The sequence below is a fragment of the Hyla sarda genome, unplaced genomic scaffold (genome assembly GCF_029499605.1).
Source record: "Hyla sarda isolate aHylSar1 unplaced genomic scaffold, aHylSar1.hap1 scaffold_2540, whole genome shotgun sequence".
NCBI lineage: Eukaryota > Metazoa > Chordata > Amphibia > Anura > Hylidae > Hyla > Hyla sarda.
In genome coordinates this window covers 1-24,726 of record NW_026609228.1, presented here as the reverse complement: position 1 = coordinate 24,726, position 24,726 = coordinate 1, and the positions used below count along the sequence as shown (strand labels likewise).

Sequence of the window (24,726 nt, the reverse complement as noted above, 5' to 3'; positions counted from 1 at the left end):
TATTGCAAAGGCAAAGACAAATGCTTCCAGCCATCCATTGCACTAATGGATTGGTCATCAGCTGGCTGTCTATGTCCCGCATCAATATAGACCAAAGTACAGAGGGTTAGGCTATGCTATTGTGCACCTACCTGATGCATCAGAAGGTGCGAGGCCCTTGCTAAATTCTGTGCACAGACTTTGAGATCTATACTTTAGACTGTATCTAAACCTGCTCCAACATGGACTGACATTCTGGCCTACTTTCAGCCGATGCGACTTGTCTGTCGCTGCTGAACAGTCGCTTTTTATGTATTCAGCACCTATGTATAATGTTGTAAAAATGCTCTAGAAGCTAAAGTCGCAGAAATGTCACACATATTTGGCCTGCAACTTTCTGTGCGACAAATTCAGACAGGAAAAATCAGTATAAATCCTTAGAAAATTATCCCCCAGTGTCTCCATCTGCTGGCGGTATTGAATAAGCATTGCTGCACTGATGGGGTATGCATTAGACGAAAAAAAAGAAGAAAAAGAAGAATAATACGCCCAGAAAAGAGGCGAAAAGGAGAAAAACGTAAAAAAACGTGAAAAAAAAGTAAGAGGAAGAGAAGGGAAAAAAAGGTGGAAATGGGTTTAAAAGTGATTTCGGCGGAGTATATATATATATATATATATATATATATATATATATATATATATATATATATACGCGCACACACACACATATATATAAACGTATTCTCCGTTGAGATATTGCAGCCGCTGCTGTGTCCAGGCCCAGGAGCCTTAGCACTGTGCTGTGATGTCACTCAATACCACTGACATCACTAGGTGTAAACAACATCTCTCCTTTGCTGTGTATGTGACTATGGAGCTGTTTGGTGATGTCGTCTATTATGGCCTTCATAGAAGCAACAGGAGATTGTTGCATCCATCTAGAACCCTCAGAACTACAGTGCTATGATGTCACTCACTTCCACAGGCCTTGCAGAGTGTAAACAACAACAACCCAGCTTTGTTGTGTATGTAACCATAGGGATTTGTGATGTCACCTAGAACCTTCACAGCAGCGACAGCTTTATGAGGAGCATCAGCACTGCTCTGCCTGAGCAGAACCATCACCGCCATAGGTTGTCAAATAACCCGGATTTAACCCACACAGGTAAGTCCAATGGGGTGCAGGCATGTCCTCTATGCTTACAGCTTCCCGTGGGTGTTGGTTTGATACCGTTTGGGGACAGCCAAGGAGGCATCTGCAGGCAACAAAGGTAGGTGTGTGCTTGTGTGTGTGTTTCCTATGCAGATCCTAAGCCCAGTGTCACATGCAAGTAGGAGGAGTAAGAAGGGTTCCTGGCAAATCCGGGTTATGGATTGCATTTAAAAAGGCCCCGTGGGAGTGCAATGGGCCCCTGTCTTGCTGCTTAGCAATAATGGTATGGGTTTAGGTTCTGCTGTGTGTACTGGTGGTTGACTGCCCCCCAGCCCAGAGTGTGCATGGAAAATTGTCTGGCAGCCTCCCTGACAGCAAGCAGTGATAGTGCCCATGAAGGGGACCTTGTTGGGCCCGCCCCTTTCACGGTTATCGCTTCTCGGCCTTTTGGCTAAGATCAAGTGTAGTATCTGTTCTTATCAGTTTAATATCTGATACGTCCCCTATCTGGGGACCATATATTAAATGGATTTTTGAGAACGGGGGCCGATTTCGAAGCTTGCTTCCGTCGCCCTATGCATTGACCCGATATGGCAGTATCTTCGGGTACAGTGCACCACCCCCTTACAGGGTTAAAAAGAAAGATTCCTACTTTCATTGCTACCTGCTTGCTGGCTAGCCAGCTAGCCAGCCCTGTGGGCCTTGCTGCTGCAGCCAAAAAACAAAAGGTGGTGCTGCTGCTGCTGCTTCTGCTTGTGTCTGGCCGCTGTTGGAGCGTCCAGGCACAGGACTTCTGCTGCTGCTGACTAAATGGCCTCCTTAATTGGATCATTTGAGTAGCCAGCACACCTGTGCAGGTAGGGCATGACATGATAGGCAGCTGCCTTGATAGCGGGTGGGTGCTGAATGTTCCTAATTGACAAAATAAGATTAATGCTTATGAAGAAATATAAAATCTCATCCCTTCCCCAATATCCCGCCACACCCCTACCCCTTAATTCCCTGGTTGAACTTGATGGACATATGTCTTTTTTCGACCGTACTAACTATGTAACTATGTAACATAACATGGGGGGGGGGGGGGGGGGGTCTCCTGGCTGTTCACACAGGTGTGTCATTGCTGTACATTGACCATGCATTGCTTCTGTGGTATTGCAAAGGCAAAGACAAATGCTTCCAGCCATCCATTGCACTAATGGATTGGTCATCAGCTGGCTGTCTATGTCCCGCATCAATATAGACCAAAGTACAGAGGGTTAGGCTATGCTATTGTGCACCTACCTGATGCATCAGAAGGTGCGAGGCCCTTGCTAAATTCTGTGCACAGACTTTGAGATCTATACTTTAGACTGTATCTAAACCTGCTCCAACATGGACTGACATTCTGGCCTACTTTCAGCCGATGCGACTTGTCTGTCGCTGAACAGTCGCTTTTTATGTATTCAGCACCTATGTATAATGTTGTAAAAATGCTCTAGAAGCTAAAGTCGCAGAAATGTCACACATATTTGGCCTGCAACTTTCTGTGCGACAAATTCAGACAGGAAAAATCAGTATAAATCCTTAGAAAATTATCCCCCAGTGTCTCCATCTGCTGGCGGTATTGAATAAGCATTGCTGCACTGATGGGGTATGCATTAGACGAAAAAAAAGAAGAAAAAGAAGAATAATACGCCCAGAAAAGAGGCGAAAAGGAGAAAAACGTAAAAAAACGTGAAAAAAAAGTAAGAGGAAGAGAAGGGAAAAAAAGGTGGAAATGGGTTTAAAAGTGATTTCGGCGGAGATATATATATATATATATATATATATATATATATATATATATACGCGCACACACACACATATATATAAACGTATTCTCCGTTGAGATATTGCAGCCGCTGCTGTGTCCAGGCCCAGGAGCCTTAGCACTGTGCTGTGATGTCACTCAATACCACTGACATCACTAGGTGTAAACAACATCTCTCCTTTGCTGTGTATGTGACTATGGAGCTGTTTGGTGATGTCGTCTATTATGGCCTTCATAGAAGCAACAGGAGATTGTTGCATCCATCTAGAACCCTCAGAACTACAGTGCTATGATGTCACTCACTTCCACAGGCCTTGCAGAGTGTAAACAACAACAACCCAGCTTTGTTGTGTATGTAACCATAGGGATTTGTGATGTCACCTAGAACCTTCACAGCAGCGACAGCTTTATGAGGAGCATCAGCACTGCTCTGCCTGAGCAGAACCATCACCGCCATAGGTTGTCAAATAACCCGGATTTAACCCACACAGGTAAGTCCAATGGGGTGCAGGCATGTCCTCTATGCTTACAGCTTCCCGTGGGTGTTGGTTTGATACCGTTTGGGGACAGCCAAGGAGGCATCTGCAGGCAACAAAGGTAGGTGTGTGCTTGTGTGTGTGTTTCCTATGCAGATCCTAAGCCCAGTGTCACATGCAAGTAGGAGGAGTAAGAAGGGTTCCTGGCAAATCCGGGTTATGGATTGCATTTAAAAAGGCCCCGTGGGAGTGCAATGGGCCCCTGTCTTGCTGCTTAGCAATAATGGTATGGGTTTAGGTTCTGCTGTGTGTACTGGTGGTTGACTGCCCCCCAGCCCAGAGTGTGCATGGAAAATTGTCTGGCAGCCTCCCTGACAGCAAGCAGTGATAGTGCCCATGAAGGGGACCTTGTTGGGCCCGCCCCTTTCACGGTTATCGCTTCTCGGCCTTTTGGCTAAGATCAAGTGTAGTATCTGTTCTTATCAGTTTAATATCTGATACGTCCCCTATCTGGGGACCATATATTAAATGGATTTTTGAGAACGGGGGCCGATTTCGAAGCTTGCTTCCGTCGCCCTATGCATTGACCCGATATGGCAGTATCTTCGGGTACAGTGCACCACCCCCTTACAGGGTTAAAAAGAAAGATTCCTACTTTCATTGCTACCTGCTTGCTGGCTAGCCAGCTAGCCAGCCCTGTGGGCCTTGCTGCTGCAGCCAAAAAACAAAAGGTGGTGCTGCTGCTGCTGCTTCTGCTGCTTCTGCTTGTGTCTGGCCGCTGTTGGAGCGTCCAGGCACAGGACTTCTGCTGCTGCTGACTAAATGGCCTCCTTAATTGGATCATTTGAGTAGCCAGCACACCTGTGCAGGTAGGGCATGACATGATAGGCAGCTGCCTTGATAGCGGGTGGGTGCTGAATGTTCCTAATTGACAAAATAAGATTAATGCTTATGAAGAAATATAAAATCTCATCCCTTCCCCAATATCGCGCCACACCCCTACCCCTTAATTCCCTGGTTGAACTTGATGGACATATGTCTTTTTTCGACCGTACTAACTATGTAACTATGTAACATAACATGGGGGGGGGGGGGGGGGGGGGTCTCCTGGCTGTTCACACAGGTGTGTCATTGCTGTACATTGACCATGCATTGCTTCTGTGGTATTGCAAAGGCAAAGACAAATGCTTCCAGCCATCCATTGCACTAATGGATTGGTCATCAGCTGGCTGTCTATGTCCCGCATCAATATAGACCAAAGTACAGAGGGTTAGGCTATGCTATTGTGCACCTACCTGATGCATCAGAAGGTGCGAGGCCCTTGCTAAATTCTGTGCACAGACTTTGAGATCTATACTTTAGACTGTATCTAAACCTGCTCCAACATGGACTGACATTCTGGCCTACTTTCAGCCGATGCGACTTGTCTGTCGCTGAACAGTCGCTTTTTATGTATTCAGCACCTATGTATAATGTTGTAAAAATGCTCTATATATATATATATATATATATATATATATATATATATATATATATATATATATATATATATATATATATATATATATATATATATATATATATATATATATATATATATATATATATATATATATATATATATATATATATATATATATATATATATATATATATATATATATATATATATATATATATATATATATATATATATATATATATATATATATATATATATATATATATATATATATATATATATATATATATATATATATAGTATATATATATATATATATATATATATATATATATATATATATATATATATATATATATATATATATATATATATATATATATATATATACGCGCACGAGCACACACATATATATAAACGTATTCTCCGTTGAGATATTGCAGCCGCTGCTGTGTCCAGGCCCAGGAGCCTTAGCACTGTGCTGTGATGTCACTCAATACCACTGACATCACTAGGTGTAAACAACATCTCTCCTTTGCTGTGTATGTGACTATGGAGCTGTTTGGTGATGTCGTCTATTATGGCCTTCATAGAAGCAACAGGAGATTGTTGCATCCATCTAGAACCCTCAGAACTACAGTGCTATGATGTCACTCACTTCCACAGGCCTTGCAGAGTGTAAACAACAACAACCCAGCTTTGTTGTGTATGTAACCATAGGGATTTGTGATGTCACCTAGAACCTTCACAGCAGCGACAGCTTTATGAGGAGCATCAGCACTGCTCTGCCTGAGCAGAACCATCACCGCCATAGGTTGTCAAATAACCCGGATTTAACCCACACAGGTAAGTCCAATGGGGTGCAGGCATGTCCTCTATGCTTACAGCTTCCCGTGGGTGTTGGTTTGATACCGTTTGGGGACAGCCAAGGAGGCATCTGCAGGCAACAAAGGTAGGTGTGTGCTTGTGTGTGTGTTTCCTATGCAGATCCTAAGCCCAGTGTCACATGCAAGTAGGAGGAGTAAGAAGGGTTCCTGGCAAATCCGGGTTATGGATTGCATTTAAAAAGGCCCCGTGGGAGTGCAATGGGCCCCTGTCTTGCTGCTTAGCAATAATGGTATGGGTTTAGGTTCTGCTGTGTGTACTGGTGGTTGACTGCCCCCCAGCCCAGAGTGTGCATGGAAAATTGTCTGGCAGCCTCCCTGACAGCAAGCAGTGATAGTGCCCATGAAGGGGACCTTGTTGGGCCCGCCCCTTTCACGGTTATCGCTTCTCGGCCTTTTGGCTAAGATCAAGTGTAGTATCTGTTCTTATCAGTTTAATATCTGATACGTCCCCTATCTGGGGACCATATATTAAATGGATTTTTGAGAACGGGGGCCGATTTCGAAGCTTGCTTCCGTCGCCCTATGCATTGACCCGATATGGCAGTATCTTCGGGTACAGTGCACCACCCCCTTACAGGGTTAAAAAGAAAGATTCCTACTTTCATTGCTACCTGCTTGCTGGCTAGCCAGCTAGCCAGCCCTGTGGGCCTTGCTGCTGCAGCCAAAAAACAAAAGGTGGTGCTGCTGCTGCTGCTTCTGCTGCTTCTGCTTGTGTCTGGCCGCTGTTGGAGCGTCCAGGCACAGGACTTCTGCTGCTGCTGACTAAATGGCCTCCTTAATTGGATCATTTGAGTAGCCAGCACACCTGTGCAGGTAGGGCATGACATGATAGGCAGCTGCCTTGATAGCGGGTGGGTGCTGAATGTTCCTAATTGACAAAATAAGATTAATGCTTATGAAGAAATATAAAATCTCATCCCTTCCCCAATATCGCGCCACACCCCTACCCCTTAATTCCCTGGTTGAACTTGATGGACATATGTCTTTTTTCGACCGTACTAACTATGTAACTATGTAACATAACATGGGGGGGGGTCTCCTGGCTGTTCACACAGGTGTGTCATTGCTGTACATTGACCATGCATTGCTTCTGTGGTATTGCAAAGGCAAAGACAAATGCTTCCAGCCATCCATTGCACTAATGGATTGGTCATCAGCTGGCTGTCTATGTCCCGCATCAATATAGACCAAAGTACAGAGGGTTAGGCTATGCTATTGTGCACCTACCTGATGCATCAGAAGGTGCGAGGCCCTTGCTAAATTCTGTGCACAGACTTTGAGATCTATGCTTTAGACTGTATCTAAACCTGCTCCAACATGGACTGACATTCTGGCCTACTTTCAGCCGATGCGACTTGTCTGTCGCTGAACAGTCGCTTTTTATGTATTCAGCACCTATGTATAATGTTGTAAAAATGCTCTAGAAGCTAAAGTCGCAGAAATGTCACACATATTTGGCCTGCAACTTTCTGTGCGACAAATTCAGACAGGAAAAATCAGTATAAATCCTTAGAAAATTATCCCCCAGTGTCTCCATCTGCTGGCGGTATTGAATAAGCATTGCTGCACTGATGGGGTATGCATTAGACGAAAAAAAAAGAAGAAAAAGAAGAATAATACGCCCAGAAAAGAGGCGAAAAGGAGAAAAACGTAAAAAAACGTGAAAAAAAAGTAAGAGGAAGAGAAGGGAAAAAAAGGTGGAAATGGGTTTAAAAGTGATTTCGGCGGAGAAATATATATATATATATATATATATATATATATATATATATATATATATACGCGCACACACACACATATATATAAACGTATTCTCCGTTGAGATATTGCAGCCGCTGCTGTGTCCAGGCCCAGGAGCCTTAGCACTGTGCTGTGATGTCACTCAATACCACTGACATCACTAGGTGTAAACAACATCTCTCCTTTGCTGTGTATGTGACTATGGAGCTGTTTGGTGATGTCGTCTATTATGGCCTTCATAGAAGCAACAGGAGATTGTTGCATCCATCTAGAACCCTCAGAACTACAGTGCTATGATGTCACTCACTTCCACAGGCCTTGCAGAGTGTAAACAACAACAACCCAGCTTTGTTGTGTATGTAACCATAGGGATTTGTGATGTCACCTAGAACCTTCACAGCAGCGACAGCTTTATGAGGAGCATCAGCACTGCTCTGCCTGAGCAGAACCATCACCGCCATAGGTTGTCAAATAACCCGGATTTAACCCACACAGGTAAGTCCAATGGGGTGCAGGCATGTCCTCTATGCTTACAGCTTCCCGTGGGTGTTGGTTTGATACCGTTTGGGGACAGCCAAGGAGGCATCTGCAGGCAACAAAGGTAGGTGTGTGCTTGTGTGTGTGTTTCCTATGCAGATCCTAAGCCCAGTGTCACATGCAAGTAGGAGGAGTAAGAAGGGTTCCTGGCAAATCCGGGTTATGGATTGCATTTAAAAAGGCCCCGTGGGAGTGCAATGGGCCCCTGTCTTGCTGCTTAGCAATAATGGTATGGGTTTAGGTTCTGCTGTGTGTACTGGTGGTTGACTGCCCCCCAGCCCAGAGTGTGCATGGAAAATTGTCTGGCAGCCTCCCTGACAGCAAGCAGTGATAGTGCCCATGAAGGGGACCTTGTTGGGCCCGCCCCTTTCACGGTTATCGCTTCTCGGCCTTTTGGCTAAGATCAAGTGTAGTATCTGTTCTTATCAGTTTAATATCTGATACGTCCCCTATCTGGGGACCATATATTAAATGGATTTTTGAGAACGGGGGCCGATTTCGAAGCTTGCTTCCGTCGCCCTATGCATTGACCCGATATGGCAGTATCTTCGGGTACAGTGCACCACCCCCTTACAGGGTTAAAAAGAAAGATTCCTACTTTCATTGCTACCTGCTTGCTGGCTAGCCAGCTAGCCAGCCCTGTGGGCCTTGCTGCTGCAGCCAAAAAACAAAAGGTGGTGCTGCTGCTGCTGCTTCTGCTGCTTCTGCTTGTGTCTGGCCGCTGTTGGAGCGTCCAGGCACAGGACTTCTGCTGCTGCTGACTAAATGGCCTCCTTAATTGGATCATTTGAGTAGCCAGCACACCTGTGCAGGTAGGGCATGACATGATAGGCAGCTGCCTTGATAGCGGGTGGGTGCTGAATGTTCCTAATTGACAAAATAAGATTAATGCTTATGAAGAAATATAAAATCTCATCCCTTCCCCAATATCGCGCCACACCCCTACCCCTTAATTCCCTGGTTGAACTTGATGGACATATGTCTTTTTTCGACCGTACTAACTATGTAACTATGTAACATAACATGGGGGGGGGGGGGGGTCTCCTGGCTGTTCACACAGGTGTGTCATTGCTGTACATTGACCATGCATTGCTTCTGTGGTATTGCAAAGGCAAAGACAAATGCTTCCAGCCATCCATTGCACTAATGGATTGGTCATCAGCTGGCTGTCTATGTCCCGCATCAATATAGACCAAAGTACAGAGGGTTAGGCTATGCTATTGTGCACCTACCTGATGCATCAGAAGGTGCGAGGCCCTTGCTAAATTCTGTGCACAGACTTTGAGATCTATACTTTAGACTGTATCTAAACCTGCTCCAACATGGACTGACATTCTGGCCTACTTTCAGCCGATGCGACTTGTCTGTCGCTGAACAGTCGCTTTTTATGTATTCAGCACCTATGTATAATGTTGTAAAAATGCTCTAGAAGCTAAAGTCGCAGAAATGTCACACATATTTGGCCTGCAACTTTCTGTGCGACAAATTCAGACAGGAAAAATCAGTATAAATCCTTAGAAAATTATCCCCCAGTGTCTCCATCTGCTGGCGGTATTGAATAAGCATTGCTGCACTGATGGGGTATGCATTAGACGAAAAAAAAGAAGAAAAAGAAGAATAATACGCCCAGAAAAGAGGCGAAAAGGAGAAAAACTTAAAAAAACGTGAAAAAAAAGTAAGAGGAAGAGAAGGGAAAAAAAGGTGGAAATGGGTTTAAAAGTGATTTCGGCGGAGAAATATATATATATATATATATATATATATATATATATATATATATATACGCGCACACACACACATATATATAAACGTATTCTCCGTTGAGATATTGCAGCCGCTGCTGTGTCCAGGCCCAGGAGCCTTAGCACTGTGCTGTGATGTCACTCAATACCACTGACATCACTAGGTGTAAACAACATCTCTCCTTTGCTGTGTATGTGACTATGGAGCTGTTTGGTGATGTCGTCTATTATGGCCTTCATAGAAGCAACAGGAGATTGTTGCATCCATCTAGAACCCTCAGAACTACAGTGCTATGATGTCACTCACTTCCACAGGCCTTGCAGAGTGTAAACAACAACAACCCAGCTTTGTTGTGTATGTAACCATAGGGATTTGTGATGTCACCTAGAACCTTCACAGCAGCGACAGCTTTATGAGGAGCATCAGCACTGCTCTGCCTGAGCAGAACCATCACCGCCATAGGTTGTCAAATAACCCGGATTTAACCCACACAGGTAAGTCCAATGGGGTACAGGCATGTCCTCTATGCTTACAGCTTCCCGTGGGTGTTGGTTTGATACCGTTTGGGGACAGCCAAGGAGGCATCTGCAGGCAACAAAGGTAGGTGTGTGCTTGTGTGTGTGTTTCCTATGCAGATCCTAAGCCCAGTGTCACATGCAAGTAGGAGGAGTAAGAAGGGTTCCTGGCAAATCCGGGTTATGGATTGCATTTAAAAAGGCCCCGTGGGAGTGCAATGGGCCCCTGTCTTGCTGCTTAGCAATAATGGTATGGGTTTAGGTTCTGCTGTGTGTACTGGTGGTTGACTGCCCCCCAGCCCAGAGTGTGCATGGAAAATTGTCTGGCAGCCTCCCTGACAGCAAGCAGTGATAGTGCCCATGAAGGGGACCTTGTTGGGCCCGCCCCTTTCACGGTTATCGCTTCTCGGCCTTTTGGCTAAGATCAAGTGTAGTATCTGTTCTTATCAGTTTAATATCTGATACGTCCCCTATCTGGGGACCATATATTAAATGGATTTTTGAGAACGGGGGCCGATTTCGAAGCTTGCTTCCGTCGCCCTATGCATTGACCCGATATGGCAGTATCTTCGGGTACAGTGCACCACCCCCTTACAGGGTTAAAAAGAAAGATTCCTACTTTCATTGCTACCTGCTTGCTGGCTAGCCAGCTAGCCAGCCCTGTGGGCCTTGCTGCTGCAGCCAAAAAACAAAAGGTGGTGCTGCTGCTGCTGCTTCTGCTGCTTCTGCTTGTGTCTGGCCGCTGTTGGAGCGTCCAGGCACAGGACTTCTGCTGCTGCTGACTAAATGGCCTCCTTAATTGGATCATTTGAGTAGCCAGCACACCTGTGCAGGTAGGGCATGACATGATAGGCAGCTGCCTTGATAGCGGGTGGGTGCTGAATGTTCCTAATTGACAAAATAAGATTAATGCTTATGAAGAAATATAAAATCTCATCCCTTCCCCAATATCGCGCCACACCCCTACCCCTTAATTCCCTGGTTGAACTTGATGGACATATGTCTTTTTTCGACCGTACTAACTATGTAACTATGTAACATAACATGGGGGGGGGGGGGGGGGGGGGGTCTCCTGGCTGTTCACACAGGTGTGTCATTGCTGTACATTGACCATGCATTGCTTCTGTGGTATTGCAAAGGCAAAGACAAATGCTTCCAGCCATCCATTGCACTAATGGATTGGTCATCAGCTGGCTGTCTATGTCCCGCATCAATATAGACCAAAGTACAGAGGGTTAGGCTATGCTATTGTGCACCTACCTGATGCATCAGAAGGTGCGAGGCCCTTGCTAAATTCTGTGCACAGACTTTGAGATCTATACTTTAGACTGTATCTAAACCTGCTCCAACATGGACTGACATTCTGGCCTACTTTCAGCCGATGCGACTTGTCTGTCGCTGAACAGTCGCTTTTTATGTATTCAGCACCTATGTATAATGTTGTAAAAATGCTCTAGAAGCTAAAGTCGCAGAAATGTCACACATATTTGGCCTGCAACTTTCTGTGCGACAAATTCAGACAGGAAAAATCAGTATAAATCCTTAGAAAATTATCCCCCAGTGTCTCCATCTGCTGGCGGTATTGAATAAGCATTGCTGCACTGATGGGGTATGCATTAGACGAAAAAAAAGAAGAAAAAGAAGAATAATACGCCCAGAAAAGAGGCGAAAAGGAGAAAAACGTAAAAAAACGTGAAAAAAAAGTAAGAGGAAGAGAAGGGAAAAAAAGGTGGAAATGGGTTTAAAAGTGATTTCGGCGGAGAAATATATATATATATATATATATATATATATATATATATATATATACGCGCACACACACACATATATATAAACGTATTCTCCGTTGAGATATTGCAGCCGCTGCTGTGTCCAGGCCCAGGAGCCTTAGCACTGTGCTGTGATGTCACTCAATACCACTGACATCACTAGGTGTAAACAACATCTCTCCTTTGCTGTGTATGTGACTATGGAGCTGTTTGGTGATGTCGTCTATTATGGCCTTCATAGAAGCAACAGGAGATTGTTGCATCCATCTAGAACCCTCAGAACTACAGTGCTATGATGTCACTCACTTCCACAGGCCTTGCAGAGTGTAAACAACAACAACCCAGCTTTGTTGTGTATGTAACCATAGGGATTTGTGATGTCACCTAGAACCTTCACAGCAGCGACAGCTTTATGAGGAGCATCAGCACTGCTCTGCCTGAGCAGAACCATCACCGCCATAGGTTGTCAAATAACCCGGATTTAACCCACACAGGTAAGTCCAATGGGGTGCAGGCATGTCCTCTATGCTTACAGCTTCCCGTGGGTGTTGGTTTGATACCGTTTGGGGACAGCCAAGGAGGCATCTGCAGGCAACAAAGGTAGGTGTGTGCTTGTGTGTGTGTTTCCTATGCAGATCCTAAGCCCAGTGTCACATGCAAGTAGGAGGAGTAAGAAGGGTTCCTGGCAAATCCGGGTTATGGATTGCATTTAAAAAGGCCCCGTGGGAGTGCAATGGGCCCCTGTCTTGCTGCTTAGCAATAATGGTATGGGTTTAGGTTCTGCTGTGTGTACTGGTGGTTGACTGCCCCCCAGCCCAGAGTGTGCATGGAAAATTGTCTGGCAGCCTCCCTGACAGCAAGCAGTGATAGTGCCCATGAAGGGGACCTTGTTGGGCCCGCCCCTTTCACGGTTATCGCTTCTCGGCCTTTTGGCTAAGATCAAGTGTAGTATCTGTTCTTATCAGTTTAATATCTGATACGTCCCCTATCTGGGGACCATATATTAAATGGATTTTTGAGAACGGGGGCCGATTTCGAAGCTTGCTTCCGTCGCCCTATGCATTGACCCGATATGGCAGTATCTTCGGGTACAGTGCACCACCCCCTTACAGGGTTAAAAAGAAAGATTCCTACTTTCATTGCTACCTGCTTGCTGGCTAGCCAGCTAGCCAGCCCTGTGGGCCTTGCTGCTGCAGCCAAAAAACAAAAGGTGGTGCTGCTGCTGCTGCTTCTGCTGCTTCTGCTTGTGTCTGGCCGCTGTTGGAGCGTCCAGGCACAGGACTTCTGCTGCTGCTGACTAAATGGCCTCCTTAATTGGATCATTTGAGTAGCCAGCACACCTGTGCAGGTAGGGCATGACATGATAGGCAGCTGCCTTGATAGCGGGTGGGTGCTGAATGTTCCTAATTGACAAAATAAGATTAATGCTTATGAAGAAATATAAAATCTCATCCCTTCCCCAATATCGCGCCACACCCCTACCCCTTAATTCCCTGGTTGAACTTGATGGACATATGTCTTTTTTCGACCGTACTAACTATGTAACTATGTAACATAACATGGGGGGGGGGGGGGGGGGGTCTCCTGGCTGTTCACACAGGTGTGTCATTGCTGTACATTGACCATGCATTGCTTCTGTGGTATTGCAAAGGCAAAGACAAATGCTTCCAGCCATCCATTGCACTAATGGATTGGTCATCAGCTGGCTGTCTATGTCCCGCATCAATATAGACCAAAGTACAGAGGGTTAGGCTATGCTATTGTGCACCTACCTGATGCATCAGAAGGTGCGAGGCCCTTGCTAAATTCTGTGCACAGACTTTGAGATCTATACTTTAGACTGTATCTAAACCTGCTCCAACATGGACTGACATTCTGGCCTACTTTCAGCCGATGCGACTTGTCTGTCGCTGAACAGTCGCTTTTTATGTATTCAGCACCTATGTATAATGTTGTAAAAATGCTCTAGAAGCTAAAGTCGCAGAAATGTCACACATATTTGGCCTGCAACTTTCTGTGCGACAAATTCAGACAGGAAAAATCAGTATAAATCCTTAGAAAATTATCCCCCAGTGTCTCCATCTGCTGGCGGTATTGAATAAGCATTGCTGCACTGATGGGGTATGCATTAGACGAAAAAAAAGAAGAAAAAGAAGAATAATACGCCCAGAAAAGAGGCGAAAAGGAGAAAAACGTAAAAAAACGTGAAAAAAAAGTAAGAGGAAGAGAAGGGAAAAAAAGGTGGAAATGGGTTTAAAAGTGATTTCGGCGGAGAATATATATATATATATATATATATATATATATATATATATATATATACGCGCACACACACACATATATATAAACGTATTCTCCGTTGAGATATTGCAGCCGCTGCTGTGTCCAGGCCCAGGAGCCTTAGCACTGTGCTGTGATGTCACTCAATACCACTGACATCACTAGGTGTAAACAACATCTCTCCTTTGCTGTGTATGTGACTATGGAGCTGTTTGGTGATGTCGTCTATTATGGCCTTCATAGAAGCAACAGGAGATTGTTGCATCCATCTAGAACCCTCAGAACTACAGTGCTATGATGTCACTCACTTCCACAGGCCTTGCAGAGTGTAAACAACAACAACCCAGCTTTGTTGTGTATGTAACCATAGGGATTTGTGATGTCACCTAGAACCTTCACAGCAGCGACAGCTTTATGAGGAGCATCAGCACTGCTCTGCCTGAGCAGAACCATCACCGCCATAGGTTGTCAAATAACCCGGATTTAACCCACACAGGTAAGTCCAATGGGGTGCAGGCATGTCCTCTATGCTTACAGCTTCCCGTGGGTGTTGGTTTGATACCGTTTGGGGACAGCCAAGGAGGCATCTGCAGGCAACAAAGGTAGGTGTGTGCTTGTGTGTGTGTTTCCTATGCAGATCCTAAGCCCAGTGTCACATGCAAGTAGGAGGAGTAAGAAGGGTTCCTGGCAAATCCGGGTTATGGATTGCATTTAAAAAGGCCCCGTGGGAGTGCAATGGGCCCCTGTCTTGCTGCTTAGCAATAATGGTATGGGTTTAGGTTCTGCTGTGTGTACTGGTGGTTGACTGCCCCCCAGCCCAGAGTGTGCATGGAAAATTGTCTGGCAGCCTCCCTGACAGCAAGCAGTGATAGTGCCCATGAAGGGGACCTTGTTGGGCCCGCCCCTTTCACGGTTATCGCTTCTCGGCCTTTTGGCTAAGATCAAGTGTAGTATCTGTTCTTATCAGTTTAATATCTGATACGTCCCCTATCTGGGGACCATATATTAAATGGATTTTTGAGAACGGGGGCCGATTTCGAAGCTTGCTTCCGTCGCCCTATGCATTGACCCGATATGGCAGTATCTTCGGGTACAGTGCACCACCCCCTTACAGGGTTAAAAAGAAAGATTCCTACTTTCATTGCTACCTGCTTGCTGGCTAGCCAGCTAGCCAGCCCTGTGGGCCTTGCTGCTGCAGCCAAAAAACAAAAGGTGGTGCTGCTGCTGCTGCTTCTGCTGCTTCTGCTTGTGTCTGGCCGCTGTTGGAGCGTCCAGGCACAGGACTTCTGCTGCTGCTGACTAAATGGCCTCCTTAATTGGATCATTTGAGTAGCCAGCACACCTGTGCAGGTAGGGCATGACATGATAGGCAGCTGCCTTGATAGCGGGTGGGTGCTGAATGTTCCTAATTGACAAAATAAGATTAATGCTTATGAAGAAATATAAAATCTCATCCCTTCCCCAATATCGCGCCACACCCCTACCCCTTAATTCCCTGGTTGAACTTGATGGACATATGTCTTTTTTCGACCGTACTAACTATGTAACTATGTAACATAACATGGGGGGGGGGGGGGGGGGGTCTCCTGGCTGTTCACACAGGTGTGTCATTGCTGTACATTGACCATGCATTGCTTCTGTGGTATTGCAAAGGCAAAGACAAATGCTTCCAGCCATCCATTGCACTAATGGATTGGTCATCAGCTGGCTGTCTATGTCCCGCATCAATATAGACCAAAGTACAGAGGGTTAGGCTATGCTATTGTGCACCTACCTGATGCATCAGAAGGTGCGAGGCCCTTGCTAAATTCTGTGCACAGACTTTGAGATCTATACTTTAGACTGTATCTAAACCTGCTCCAACATGGACTGACATTCTGGCCTACTTTCAGCCGATGCGACTTGTCTGTCGCTGAACAGTCGCTTTTTATGTATTCAGCACCTATGTATAATGTTGTAAAAATGCTCTAGAAGCTAAAGTCGCAGAAATGTCACACATATTTGGCCTGCAACTTTCTGTGCGACAAATTCAGACAGGAAAAATCAGTATAAATCCTTAGAAAATTATCCCCCAGTGTCTCCATCTGCTGGCGGTATTGAATAAGCATTGCTGCACTGATGGGGTATGCATTAGACGAAAAAAAAGAAGAAAAAGAAGAATAATACGCCCAGAAAAGAGGCGAAAAGGAGAAAAACGTAAAAAAACGTGAAAAAAAAGTAAGAGGAAGAGAAGGGAAAAAAAGGTGGAAATGGGTTTAAAAGTGATTTCGGCGGAGAAATATATATATATATATATATATATATATATATATATATATATATATACGCGCACACACACACATATATATAAACGTATTCTCCGTTGAGATATTGCAGCCGCTGCTGTGTCCAGGCCCAGGAGCCTTAGCACTGTGCTGTGATGTCACTCAATACCACTGACATCACTAGGTGTAAACAACATCTCTCCTTTGCTGTGTATGTGACTATGGAGCTGTTTGGTGATGTCGTCTATTATGGCCTTCATAGAAGCAACAGGAGATTGTTGCATCCATCTAGAACCCTCAGAACTACAGTGCTATGATGTCACTCACTTCCACAGGCCTTGCAGAGTGTAAACAACAACAACCCAGCTTTGTTGTGTATGTAACCATAGGGATTTGTGATGTCACCTAGAACCTTCACAGCAGCGACAGCTTTATGAGGAGCATCAGCACTGCTCTGCCTGAGCAGAACCATCACCGCCATAGGTTGTCAAATAACCCGGATTTAACCCACACAGGTAAGTCCAATGGGGTGCAGGCATGTCCTCTATGCTTACAGCTTCCCGTGGGTGTTGGTTTGATACCGTTTGGGGACAGCCAAGGAGGCATCTGCAGGCAACAAAGGTAGGTGTGTGCTTGTGTGTGTGTTTCCTATGCAGATCCTAAGCCCAGTGTCACATGCAAGTAGGAGGAGTAAGAAGGGTTCCTGGCAAATCCGGGTTATGGATTGCATTTAAAAAGGCCCCGTGGGAGTGCAATGGGCCCCTGTCTTGCTGCTTAGCAATAATGGTATGGGTTTAGGTTCTGCTGTGTGTACTGGTGGTTGACTGCCCCCCAGCCCAGAGTGTGCATGGAAAATTGTCTGGCAGCCTCCCTGACAGCAAGCAGTGATAGTGCCCATGAAGGGGACCTTGTTGGGCCCGCCCCTTTCACGGTTATCGCTTCTCGGCCTTTTGGCTAAGATCAAGTGTAGTATCTGTTCTTATCAGTTTAATATCTGATACGTCCCCTATCTGGGGACCATATATTAAATGGATTTTTGAGAACGGGGGCCGATTTCGAAGCTTGCTTCCGTCGCCCTATGCATTGACCCGATATGGCAGTATCTTCGGGTACAGTGCACCACCCCCTTACAGGGTTAAAAAGAAAGATTCCTACTTTCATTGCTACCTGCTTGCTGGCTAGCCAGCTAGCCAGCCCTGTGGGCCTTGCTGCTGCAGCCAAAAAACAAAAGGTGGTGCTGCTGCTGCTGCTTCTGCTGCTTCTGCTTGTGTCTGGCCGCTGTTGGAGCGTCCAGGCACAGGACTTCTGCTGCTGCTGACTAAATGGCCTCCTTAATTGGATCATTTGAGTAGCCAGCACACCTGTGCAGGTAGGGCATGACATGATAGGCAGCTGCCTTGATAGCGGGTGGGTGCTGAATGTTCCTAATTGACAAAATAAGATTAATGCTTATGAAGAAATATAAAATCTCATCCCTTCCCCAATATCGCGCCACACCCCTACCCCTTAATTCCCTGGTTGAACTTGATGGACATATGTCTTTTTTCGACCGTACTAACTATGTAACTATGTAACATAACATGGGGGGGGGGGGGGGGTCTCCTGGCTGTTCACACAGGTGTGTCATTGCTGTACATTGACCATGCATTGCTTCTGTGGTATTGTAAAGGCAAAGACAAATGCTTCCAGCCATCCATTGCACTAATGGATTGGTCATCAGCTGGCTGTCTATGTCCCGCATCAATATAGACCAAAGTACAGAGGGTTAGGCTATGCTATTGTGCACCTACCTGATGCATCAGAAGGTGCGAGGCCCTTGCTAAATTCTGTGCACAGACTTTGAGATCTATACTTTAGACTGTATCTAAACCTGCTCCAACATGGACTGACATTCTGGCCTACTTTCAGCCGATGCGACTTGTCTGTCGCTGAACAGTCGCTTTTTATGTATTCAGCACCTATGTATAATGTTGTAAAAATGCTCTAGAAGCTAAAGTCGCAGAAATGTCACACATATTTGGCCTGCAACTTTCTGTGCGACAAATTCAGACAGGAAAAATCAGTATAAATCCTTAGAAAATTATCCCCCAGTGTCTCCATCTGCTGGCGGTATTGAATAAGCATTGCTGCACTGATGGGGTATGCATTAGACGAAAAAAAAAGAAGAAAAAGAAGAATAATACGCCCAGAAAAGAGGCGAAAAGGAGAAAAACGTAAAAAAACGTGAAAAAAAAGTAAGAGGAAGAGAAGGGAAAAAAAGGTGGAAATGGGTTTAAAAGTGATTTCGGCGGAGATATATATATATATATATATATATATATATATATATATATACGCGCACACACACACATATATATAAACGTATTCTCCGTTGAGATATTGCAGCCGCTGCTGTGTCCAGGCCCAGGAGCCTTAGCACTGTGCTGTGATGTCACTCAATACCACTGACATCACTAGGTGTAAACAACATCTCTCCTTTGCTGTGTATGTGACTATGGAGCTGTTTGGTGATGTCGTCTATTATGGCCTTCATAGAAGCAACAGGAGATTGTTGCATCCATCTAGAACCCTCAGAACTACAGTGCTATGATGTCACTCACTTCCACAGGCCTTGCAGAGTGTAAACAACAACAACCCAGCTTTGTTGTGTATGTAACCATAGGGATTTGTGATGTCACCTAGAACCTTCACAGCAGCGACAGCTTTATGAGGAGCATCAGCACTGCTCTGCCTGAGCAGAACCATCACCGCCATAGGTTGTCAAATAACCCGGATTTAACCCACACAGGTAAGTCCAATGGGGTGCAGGCATGTCCTCTATGCTTACAGCTTCCCGTGGGTGTTGGTTTGATACCGTTTGGGGACAGCCAAGGAGGCATCTGCAGGCAACAAAGGTAGGTGTGTGCTTGTGTGTGTGTTTCCTATGCAGATCCTAAGCCCAGTGTCACATGCAAGTAGGAGGAGTAAGAAGGGTTCCTGGCAAATCCGGGTTATGGATTGCATTTAAAAAGGCCCCGTGGGAGTGCAATGGGCCCCTGTCTTGCTGCTTAGCAATAATGGTATGGGTTTAGGTTCTGCTGTGTGTACTGGTGGTTGACTGCCCCCCAGCCCAGAGTGTGCATGGAAAATTGTCTGGCAGCCTCCCTGACAGCAAGCAGTGATAGTGCCCATGAAGGGGACCTTGTTGGGCCCGCCCCTTTCACGGTTATCGCTTCTCGGCCTTTTGGCTAAGATCAAGTGTAGTATCTGTTCTTATCAGTTTAATATCTGATACGTCCCCTATCTGGGGACCATATATTAAATGGATTTTTGAGAACGGGGGCCGATTTCGAAGCTTGCTTCCGTCGCCCTATGCATTGACCCGATATGGCAGTATCTTCGGGTACAGTGCACCACCCCCTTACAGGGTTAAAAAGAAAGATTCCTACTTTCATTGCTACCTGCTTGCTGGCTAGCCAGCTAGCCAGCCCTGTGGGCCTTGCTGCTGCAGCCAAAAAACAAAAGGTGGTGCTGCTGCTGCTGCTTCTGCTGCTTCTGCTTGTGTCTGGCCGCTGTTGGAGCGTCCAGGCACAGGACTTCTGCTGCTGCTGACTAAATGGCCTCCTTAATTGGATCATTTGAGTAGCCAGCACACCTGTGCAGGTAGGGCATGACATGATAGGCAGCTGCCTTGATAGCGGGTGGGTGCTGAATGTTCCTAATTGACAAAATAAGATTAATGCTTATGAAGAAATATAAAATCTCATCCCTTCCCCAATATCGCGCCACACCCCTACCCCTTAATTCCCTGGTTGAACTTGATGGACATATGTCTTTTTTCGACCGTACTAACTATGTAACTATGTAACATAACATGGGGGGGGGGGGGGGGGGTCTCCTGGCTGTTCACACAGGTGTGTCATTGCTGTACATTGACCATGCATTGCTTCTGTGGTATTGCAAAGGCAAAGACAAATGCTTCCAGCCATCCATTGCACTAATGGATTGGTCATCAGCTGGCTGTCTATGTCCCGCATCAATATAGACCAAAGTACAGAGGGTTAGGCTATGCTATTGTGCACCTACCTGATGCATCAGAAGGTGCGAGGCCCTTGCTAAATTCTGTGCACAGACTTTGAGATCTATACTTTAGACTGTATCTAAACCTGCTCCAACATGGACTGACATTCTGGCCTACTTTCAGCCGATGCGACTTGTCTGTCGCTGAACAGTCGCTTTTTATGTATTCAGCACCTATGTATAATGTTGTAAAAATGCTCTAGAAGCTAAAGTCGCAGAAATGTCACACATATTTGGCCTGCAACTTTCTGTGCGACAAATTCAGACAGGAAAAATCAGTATAAATCCTTAGAAAATTATCCCCCAGTGTCTCCATCTGCTGGCGGTATTGAATAAGCATTGCTGCACTGATGGGGTATGCATTAGACGAAAAAAAAAGAAGAAAAAGAAGAATAATACGCCCAGAAAAGAGGCGAAAAGGAGAAAAACGTAAAAAAACGTGAAAAAAAAGTAAGAGGAAGAGAAGGGAAAAAAAGGTGGAAATGGGTTTAAAAGTGATTTCGGCGGAGAAATATATATATATATATATATATATATATACGCGCACACACACACATATATATAAACGTATTTGTTACGCCGAGCGCTCCGGGTCCCCGCTCCTCCCCGGAGCGCTCGCTACACTTCCCTCACTGCAGCGCCCCGGTCGGTTCCACGGACCCGGGGCGCTGCGTTACCACCTCCGGCCGGGATGCGATTCGCGATGCGGGTAGCGCCCGCTCGCGATGCGCACCCCGGCTCCCGTACCTTACTCGCTCCCCGTCAGTTCTGTCCCGGCGCGCGCGGCCCCGCTCCCTAGGGCGCGCGCGCGCCGGGTCTTTGCGATTTAAAGGGCCACTGCACCGCTGATTGGTGCAGTGGTTCCAATTAGTGTTTACACCTGTGCACTTCCCTATATCACCTCACTTCCCCTTCACTCCCTCGCCGGATCTTGTTGCCCTAGTGCCAGTGAAAGCGTTCCTTGTGTGTTCCTTGCCTGTGATTCCAGACCTTCTGCCGTTGCCCCTGACTACGATCCTTGCTGCCTGCCCCGACCTTCTGCTACGTCCGACCTTGCTTCTGTCTACTCCCTTGTACCGCGCCTATCTTCAGCAGCCAGAGAGGTTGAGCCGTTGCTAGGGGATACGACCTGGTCACTACCGCCGCAGCAAGACCATCCCGCTTTGCGGCGGGCTCTGGTGAAAACCAGTAGTGACTTAGAACCGATCCTCTAGCACGGTCCACGCCAATCCCTCTCTGGCACAGAGGATCCACTACCTGCCAGCCGGCATCGTGACAGTAGATCCGGCCATGGATCCCGCTGAAGTTCCTCTGCCAGTTGTCGCTGACCTCACCACGGTGGTCGCCCAGCAGTCACAACAGATTGCGCAACAAGGCCAACAGCTGTCTCAACTGACTGTTATGCTACAACAGTTACTACCACAGCTCCAGCAATCATCTCCTCCGCCAGCTCCTGTACCTCCTCCGCAGCGAGTGGCCGCTTCTGGAATACGACTATCCTTGCCGGATAAATTTGATGGGGACTCTAAGTTTTGCCGTGGCTTTCTTTCCCAATGTTCATTACACTTGGAGATGATGTCGGACCAGTTCCCCACTGAAAGGTCTAAGGTGGCTTTCGTAGTCAGCCTGCTGTCTGGAAAAGCCCTGGCTTGGGCCACACCGCTCTGGGACCGCAATGACCCCGTCACTGCCTCTGTACACTCCTTCCTCTCGGAAATTCGAAGTGTCTTTGAGGAACCTGCCCGAGCCTCTTCTGCTGAGACTGCCCTGTTGAACCTGGTCCAGGGTAATTCTTCCGTTGGCGAGTATGCCGTACAGTTCCGTACCCTTGCTTCAGAATTATCCTGGAATAATGAGGCACTCTGCGCGACCTTTAAAAAAGGCCTATCCAGCAACATTAAAGATGTTCTGGCCGCACGAGAAATCCCTGCTAACCTACATGAACTCATCCATCTTGCCACTCGCATTGACATGCGTTTTTCCGAACGGCGTCAGGAGCTCCGCCAGGATATGGACTCTGTTCGCACGAGGCGTTTCTTCTCCCCGGCTCCTCTCTCCTCTGGTCCCCTGCAATCTGTTCCTGTGCCTCCCGCCGTGGAGGCTATGCAGGTCGACCGGTCTCGCCTGACACCCCAAGAGAGGACACGACGCCGCATGGAGAATCTCTGCCTGTACTGTGCTAGTACCGAACACTTCCTGAAGGATTGTCCTATCCGTCCTCCCCGCCTGGAAAGACGTCCGCTGACTCCGCACAATGGTGAGACAGTCCTTGATGTCTACTCTGCTTCTCCACGTCTTACTGTGCCTGTGCGGATGTCTGCCTCTGCCTTCTCCTTCTCTGCTGTGGCCTTCTTGGACTCTGGATCTGCAGGAAATTTCATCTTAGCCTCTCTCGTCAACAGGTTCAACATCCCGGTGACCAGTCTCGCCAGACCCCTCTACATCAATTGTGTAAACAATGAAAGATTGGACTGTACTATACGTTTCCGCACGGAGCCCCTTCTAATGTGCATCGGATCTCATCACGAGAGGATTGAACTGTTGGTCCTCCCCAATTGCACTTCTGAAATCCTTCTTGGACTTCCCTGGCTTCAACTCCATTCCCCAATCCTGGATTGGTCCACTGGGGAGATCAAGAGTTGGGGGCCCTCTTGTTCCAAGGACTGCTTAAAACCAGTTCCCAGTAAACCTTGCCGTGTCCCTGTGCTTCCTCATGTAACCGGTCTCCCTAAGGCCTATATGGACTTTGCGGACGTTTTTTGCAAAAAACAAGCTGAGACTCTACCTCCTCACAGGCCTTATGATTGTCCCATTGACCTCCTCCCGGGCACTACTCCACCCCGGGGCAGAATCTATCCTCTGTCCGTCCCAGAGACTCTTGCCATGTCTGAATACGTCCAAGAAAATTTAAAAAAGGGCTTTATCCGTAAATCCTCCTCTCCTGCCGGAGCCGGATTTTTCTTTGTGTCCAAAAAAGATGGCTCTCTACGTCCTTGCATTGACTACCGCGGTCTTAATAAAATCACGGTTAAGAACCGCTACCCCCTACCCCTCATCTCTGAACTCTTTGATCGTCTCCAAGGTGCCCATATTTTTACCAAACTGGACTTAAGAGGTGCTTATAATCTCATCCGCATCAGAGAGGGGGATGAATGGAAAACGGCATTTAACACCAGAGATGGACACTTTGAGTATCTGGTCATGCCCTTTGGTCTATGCAACGCCCCTGCCGTCTTCCAAGACTTTGTTAATGAAATTTTTCGTGATCTACTATACTCCTGTGTTGTTGTATATCTGGACGATATCCTGATTTTTTCTGCCAATCTTGAAGAACACCGCCAGCATGTCCGTATGGTTCTTCAGAGACTTCGTGATAATCAACTCTATGCCAAAATAGAGAAATGTCTGTTTGAATGCCAATCTCTTCCTTTTCTAGGATACTTGGTCTCTGGCCAGGGACTACAAATGGACCCAGATAAACTCTCTGCCGTCTTAGATTGGCCACGCCCCTCCGGACTCCGTGCCATCCAACGTTTTTTGGGGTTCGCCAATTATTACAGGCAATTTATTCCACATTTTTCTACCATTGTGGCTCCTATTGTGGCTTTAACAAAAAAAAATGCCGATCCCAAGTCTTGGCCTCCTCAAGCGGAAGACGCCTTTAAACGACTCAAGTCTGCCTTTTCTTCGGCTCCCGTGCTCTCCAGACCTGACCCATCTAAACCCTTCCTATTGGAGGTTGATGCCTCCTCAGTGGGAGCTGGAGCTGTCCTTCTACAAAAAAACTCTTCCGGGCATGCTGTTACTTGTGGTTTTTTTTCCAGGACCTTCTCTCCGGCGGAGAGGAACTACTCCATCGGGGATCGAGAGCTTCTAGCCATTAAATTAGCACTTGAGGAATGGAGGCATCTGCTGGAGGGATCAAGATTTCCAGTTATTATTTACACCGATCACAAGAACCTCTCCTACCTCCAGTCTGCCCAACGGCTGAATCCTCGTCAGGCCAGGTGGTCTCTGTTCTTTGCCCGATTTAATTTTGAAATTCACTTTCGGCCTGCTGATAAAAACATTAG

General features: G+C 46.3%; 9 non-coding genes across 9 annotated transcripts; all 9 read left to right on the top strand.

The window, feature by feature from the left end:
* Positions 1-1,563: 1,563 nt before the first annotated feature.
* On the top strand, positions 1,564-1,754 carry LOC130323746 (U2 spliceosomal RNA). Its single transcript, XR_008868954.1, has one exon. It is a non-coding gene; the product is annotated as a U2 spliceosomal RNA (small nuclear RNA).
* Positions 1,755-3,831: 2,077 nt separating this feature from the next.
* Positions 3,832-4,022, top strand: LOC130323745 (U2 spliceosomal RNA). The gene has a single exon (XR_008868953.1). It is a non-coding gene; the product is annotated as a U2 spliceosomal RNA (small nuclear RNA).
* A 2,102-nt stretch (positions 4,023-6,124) lies between these two features.
* LOC130323744 (U2 spliceosomal RNA) lies at positions 6,125-6,315 on the top strand. The gene has a single exon (XR_008868952.1). It is a non-coding gene; the product is annotated as a U2 spliceosomal RNA (small nuclear RNA).
* Positions 6,316-8,400: 2,085 nt separating this feature from the next.
* On the top strand, positions 8,401-8,591 carry LOC130323743 (U2 spliceosomal RNA). The gene has a single exon (XR_008868951.1). It is a non-coding gene; the product is annotated as a U2 spliceosomal RNA (small nuclear RNA).
* Positions 8,592-10,679: 2,088 nt separating this feature from the next.
* Positions 10,680-10,870, top strand: LOC130323758 (U2 spliceosomal RNA). Its single transcript, XR_008868964.1, has one exon. It is a non-coding gene; the product is annotated as a U2 spliceosomal RNA (small nuclear RNA).
* A 2,093-nt stretch (positions 10,871-12,963) lies between these two features.
* On the top strand, positions 12,964-13,154 carry LOC130323757 (U2 spliceosomal RNA). Its single transcript, XR_008868963.1, has one exon. It is a non-coding gene; the product is annotated as a U2 spliceosomal RNA (small nuclear RNA).
* A 2,091-nt stretch (positions 13,155-15,245) lies between these two features.
* Positions 15,246-15,436, top strand: LOC130323756 (U2 spliceosomal RNA). The gene has a single exon (XR_008868962.1). It is a non-coding gene; the product is annotated as a U2 spliceosomal RNA (small nuclear RNA).
* Positions 15,437-17,528: 2,092 nt separating this feature from the next.
* Positions 17,529-17,719, top strand: LOC130323754 (U2 spliceosomal RNA). Its single transcript, XR_008868961.1, has one exon. It is a non-coding gene; the product is annotated as a U2 spliceosomal RNA (small nuclear RNA).
* Positions 17,720-19,801: 2,082 nt separating this feature from the next.
* Positions 19,802-19,992, top strand: LOC130323742 (U2 spliceosomal RNA). The gene has a single exon (XR_008868950.1). It is a non-coding gene; the product is annotated as a U2 spliceosomal RNA (small nuclear RNA).
* The last annotated feature ends 4,734 nt before the right edge of the window (positions 19,993-24,726 follow it).